The sequence below is a fragment of the Dendrobates tinctorius genome, unplaced genomic scaffold, assembly GCF_039654945.1.
Source record: "Dendrobates tinctorius isolate UK_male_01 unplaced genomic scaffold, ASM3965494v1 ptg000151l, whole genome shotgun sequence".
Lineage (NCBI taxonomy): Eukaryota > Metazoa > Chordata > Amphibia > Anura > Dendrobatidae > Dendrobates > Dendrobates tinctorius.
Genome location: NW_027361818.1, coordinates 1,975,819 through 1,981,381, shown reverse-complemented (window position 1 = coordinate 1,981,381; position 5,563 = coordinate 1,975,819).

Genomic DNA, 5,563 nt, shown 5'->3' with positions numbered 1-5,563 from the left:
CTCCTGCTGCCTCCAAACTCACACTACAATGCTATTTCTCCTCGCTCCAAGTAGGCATCAGCCTGCTCGGAGCATTGATCCTGGGCTACAACACAGCCAGTTGTAGCCTGGAAGTGCCATCAGCACAGATTGAAACACTCGCTCCTGTGTTAGTGGGGGTTCAGTAACGCCAGCTGTTCCCCTGCTGCTCGGATGGCAAAGTCTCCTGCTGCCTCCAAACTCACACTATAACGCTTTTTCTCCTTGCTTCAAGTAGGCCTCAGCCTGCTCGGAGCATTGATCCTGGGCTACAACACAGCCAGTTGAAGCCTGGAAGTGCCGTCCGCACAGATGTAAACACTTGCTCCTGTGTTAGTGGGGTTCAGTAACATCAGCTGTTCCCCTGCTGTGTGGATGGCAAAGTCTCCTGCTGCCTCCAAGCTCACACTACAATGCTTTTTCTCCTCGCTCCAAGTAGGCCTCCTCAGCCTGCTCGGAGCATTGATCCTGGGCTACAACACAGCCAGTTGTAGCCTGGAAGTGCTGTCCGCACATATATAAACACTCGCTCCTGTGTTAGTGGGGTTCAGTAATGCCAGCTGTTCCCCAGCTGGGTGGATGGCAAAGTCTCCTGCTGCCTCCAAACTCACACTACAACGCTTTTTCTCCTCGCTCCAAGTAGGCCTCCTCAGCCTGCTCGGAGTATTGATCCTGGGCTACAACACAGCCAGTTGTAGCCTGGAAGTGCCATCCGCACAGATTGAAACACTCGCTCCTGTGTTAGTGGGGTTCAGTAACGCCAGCTGTTCCCCTGCTGTGTGGATGGCAAAGTTTCCTGCTGCCTCCAAACTCACACTACAATGCTATTTCTCCTCGCTCCAAGTAGGCATCAGCCTGCTCGGAGCATTGATCCTGGGCTTCAACACAGCCAGTTGTAGCTTGGAAGTGCCGTCCGCACAGATTGAAACACTCGCTCCTGTGTCTGTGGGGTTCAGTAACGCCAGCTGTTCCCCTGCTGTGCGGATAGCAAAGTCTACTGCTGCCTCCAACATCACACTACTACTGACTTTTAACCGTGGTCCACTTAGGCCTCTGGCTGTACTGTCTCTAGTATTTCCCCTGGCCTCCAACCACGCCAGTCGCTGCTCTGATGTGCCGTCTGCACAATCTACACTTGTTCCTGTGTTATTGGGGCTCAGTCACGTCAGTTGATCCCCTGATGTGTGTCCGGCAATGTCTCCTGCTCTGTCCCCATTCCCATTAATAGTTATGGGAATGTGGACAGAGCAGGACACCTTGCCGGACACACATCAGGGGATCAACACTGCAGAGCAGCAACTGGCGTGGTTGGAGGCCAGGGGAAATACTAGAGACAGTAGAGCCAGAGGCTAAAGTGGAGCACGGTTACAATCAGTAGTTGTGTACAAGCAATATAAAACTCGCTCCTAGTTGGCCTCAGCCTGCTGCATGATTGACCCCTGGGCTTCAACATCGCATGTTGCTGCTCAGAAGTGTGTTTGCCACGGTTACTCCCTCCTGCCCAGCTGGGTTCCAGCACCGTCAGCTGTTTCTCGGCAGAGCCTTTGGCCTAGGTGCCTCCTTCTTGGTATCCGAGTTCCAGCAACGTCTGCTGGTCCTTGGTAGTGCTTTTTAGCACAGGTAACTCCTGCTTAGAAACCGTGTTCCAGCACCGTCAGCTGGTCCACGGTTGTGCCAATGGCTCTTGTTCCTTTTGCTGTCCCTCCGGGTTCCAGCACCGTCAGCTGGTTCTCGGCAGTGTCTTTTGCATGGGTACTCCCTCCTGCCCAGCCTGGCTCCAGCACGCCTGCTGTTTCCGGGTAGTGTCAACGTCACTTTGCCACTGATACGTTGTCCTGTTGTGCTGCGGTCGGGTTAGCCGAGTCTATGGTGCCTGCAGTTTCAGTGCTTCCTATGTGGGCTGCGGGTTCTGGTAAAAAAGGCTGGTTCCATAGTGCCAATAAGACAACCACCCCCTGTAGGACTGTGGGTTTTGGTAACTGCGGCCGGCTCGCGGCCTTGCAACTTTGTTTTTCATGGGTACCTTCTGCTACCCATCTGGGTTCCAGCACCGTCAGCTGGTTCTCGGCAGTGCCTTTGGCCTAGGTGCCTCCTTGTTGGTATCCGAGTTCCACCAATGTCTGCTGGTCCGTGGTTGTGCTTTGTAGCACAGGTACCTCCTGCTTAATAACCGTGTTCCAGCACCGTCAGCTGGTCCACGGTTGTGCCAATGGCTCTTGTTCATTCTGCTGCCCCTCCGGGTTCCAGCACCGTCAGCTGGTTCTCGGCAGTGTCTTTGGCACGGGTACTCCCTCCTGCCCAGCCTGGTTACAGCACGCCTGCTGTTTCCGGGTAGTGTCAACGTCACTTTGCCATTGATATGTTGTCCTGTCGTGTTGCGGTCAGGTTAGCCGAGTCTATGGTGCCTGCAGTTTCAGTGCTTCCTATGTGGACTGCGGGTTCTGGTAACAAAGGCTGGTTCCATAGTGCCAATAGGAAAAGCACCCCCTGTAGGACTGTGGGTTTCGGTAACTGCGGCCTGCTCGCGGACACGACACTTTGTTAATCATGGGTACCTTCTGCTACCCATCCGGGTTCCAGCAACGTCAGCTGGTTCCCGGCAGAGCCTTTGGCCTAGGTGCCTCCTTGTCAGTATCCGAGTTCCACCAACGTCCGCTGGTCCTTGGTAGTGCTTTGGAGCACAGGTACCTCCTGCTTAGTAACCGTGTTCCAGCACCATCAGCTGTTCCACGGTTGTCCCATTGGCTCTTGTTCCTTCTGCTGCCCCTCCGGGTTCCAGCACCGTCAGCTGGTCCTCGCTAGTTTCATTTGCTCTTGCAGCTTCTGCTACCCATCCGGGTTCCTGCACCGTCAGCTGGTTCTCGGCAGTGTCTGTGGCCTAGGTGCCTCCTTGTCGGTATCCGAGTTCCACCAACGTCTGCTGATCCTTGGTAGTGCTTTGGAGCACAGGTACCTCCTGCTTAGTAACCGTGTTCCAGCACCGTCAGCTGGTCCACAGTTGTGCCATTGGCTCTTGTTCATTCTGCTGCAACTCCGGGTTCCAGTACCATCAGCTGGTTCTCGCCAGTTCCTCAGCCTTCTTCTAACTTCTGCTACTTTTCAAAGTTCAAGCTTGTGGAAATGGTTTTTGATTCTCACTCTGGATCTCCATGACAATGACCCTGAAGACGACGACCCTGAAGACCACACAGAAGAATACCTAAAAGATGACCCTGAAGAAGATGACCAAGAGGACAAAAAACAGGAAGACAACCACCAAGATGCAGAACAACAAGAGACAGAAGACCAAGAAGCATAAAAACCAAAAGCAGATGAACATTAAGCATAAGACTAAAAATCTGAGCAAATGAGATTATCAAATTTATAAGCAGAAGAAGACTAAGCAGTGTATGGGGGTGAGTCCGTTCCTCCTCGTGGTGCCCCTGGAAAAGGCCTGCTACTGCAGGCCAAACTGAACGCGGACAAATCCTGTTGTGAATCTTTTGTGACAGGCTGAACGGAAGGTGTAATCTTCAAACTTTTCTAGATAACAACTACAGGAATGCCTGACACAAATAAGAATATGATGAAGAAGAATAGGAAGAAGATGAATATGAAGAAGAATAAAAGAAGAAGAAGAAGAAGAAGATACTGCTGCTGCTGAAGATGATGAAGGAGAAAGTGTGGGAGAAGTAAAAAAGAAGGTGAAGAGCATGGAAGTAGTGAAACATACATATCTGACAAAAAATTAAAGACTTTAACATAGTCAATATCTTTGTAACTACGAACGTCTTTAAAAAAAAAAAAAATTCCTGCTATTCCATTTGATTGGGCTAAACCTCTATGGCTTTAATGACTCCTACACCTCCCACAATACATTCTACATTATTATTAGTTGTTTTTCTTCATGTAGAATTAACCGACAGGGAAAGAAAGGGTTTTTTTAATTCCGATATTTCTGTTCCATTGACTTGAATAGGACTTCCGGGATCGGAATCGGCGATACCCGATACTTTTTTTTAGATCGGCTGATCCATTCCGATACGATATTTTTCAGTATCGGGTGGTATCTCTCAACACTAACCATGACATATTTAGAGTCATCATCAAGTATATTTCTGATTGGTAATGGTAATGCAAAGTTTTCATTTATATTATTTGGTTTACTGCTTGTTTAAACAATTAAAACAGTAAATTTATGTTAATACATTGATATATTATCAACATATACAAAAATAGATTGTGATAAGGAGTGTACTGCCGACACTTCTGTGATTATCAAAGCTGTGCCTGAAAATCTACCTGTGTGTTAGCTGATCATCAGTCAACTGTAGGAATACGGGTGCACACCAAAAAGATAAATCCAATATTGTCCGACAAAAAGAGAAAAAAGGTGGCACTCGCCATCCAATTAAAACATTCCTTTATTTAATCCATAAAATTGGTGCAGGGGAGGAGCGAAAAACTTTACAGATCATGTGCACAAAACTTCAGGATTGTCATTGAATAAACTTGCATAAGTATTACATTGCATTTTTGGACCATTTACGTGTGGAAAAAACGTATCAAATACGCAACGTGCGCACATAGCCTTAATGTTCATTTTGACTCCTTCCACATATCATTCCTGTATGTATTTCATAGAAAACGTAGTACACTGACTATGCAATATAAAAAAATCTAAAAACAAAGACAAATTTAAAAGCAAACTAAAAACAAATACATTAAAAAGTGATGAGAGAACAGCATAATCCACTCATTCACAGAAAAGGGTCAAAACTGCCGGAAAGCTCCCACCGGCAACAGGACTATTGGACACTACTCTACCGGTGGAGAAGTAGGTGCCGATCTTACCAAGTATCAGCACTCCTGCACTGATTAGACCTATTCACATATTAAACAATGCAGGTTCTTTTAACAGTGCAGGGGTTAATCCGCTCAGTTGAGAGCTCTTGGAAGCTTTCCTGCATTAAAGCTCTCAGCTGTTCACTGTTAGCCACTTCCATCTCCCATATAATCTGAGCCCCGGCAAGCACTCATTGCCAGAGTTAGCTTCATGCTGCATGGTTAGGAGATGGTAGTTTGTGGTTGTTGTTTGAGAAGGCATTTGTTGGATTTATCTGAAACTGTTGCTAGGTTTTGGGTGTGTGTTAATCCTTCTCCTACTTTGGATTTATCCCATCCCCAAACCTCAGTGTTAACCTCTATTGTTTGTGTGAGTATATTTGCATGTTTGAAATAATTTTGAACTGGAGGCGATAGGAGGTGGTGAGAGCTTGGATGTGCGGTTTTGAAGGACAGAGCAGTGTCAAGTGTAATTCTGGTAAAATTGGAAGTGTGATGTCATTTATTTTAAAAGATAGATCACGTAGAGAATATATGCAAAATTTTGTATAGGTAATTAATTCAGATTTGTAGACATCGAACTGGAGGAAGCGAGAAGAGAAGAAGGAGGATATGGCTGAAAGACACTCTGGGATTCTGGACAACAGAGAGGTAATGTCTGCGCCAGAGATGTAGAACAGAGTGTCATTAGCTTATAGATGGTACTGAAATCCATAGGACT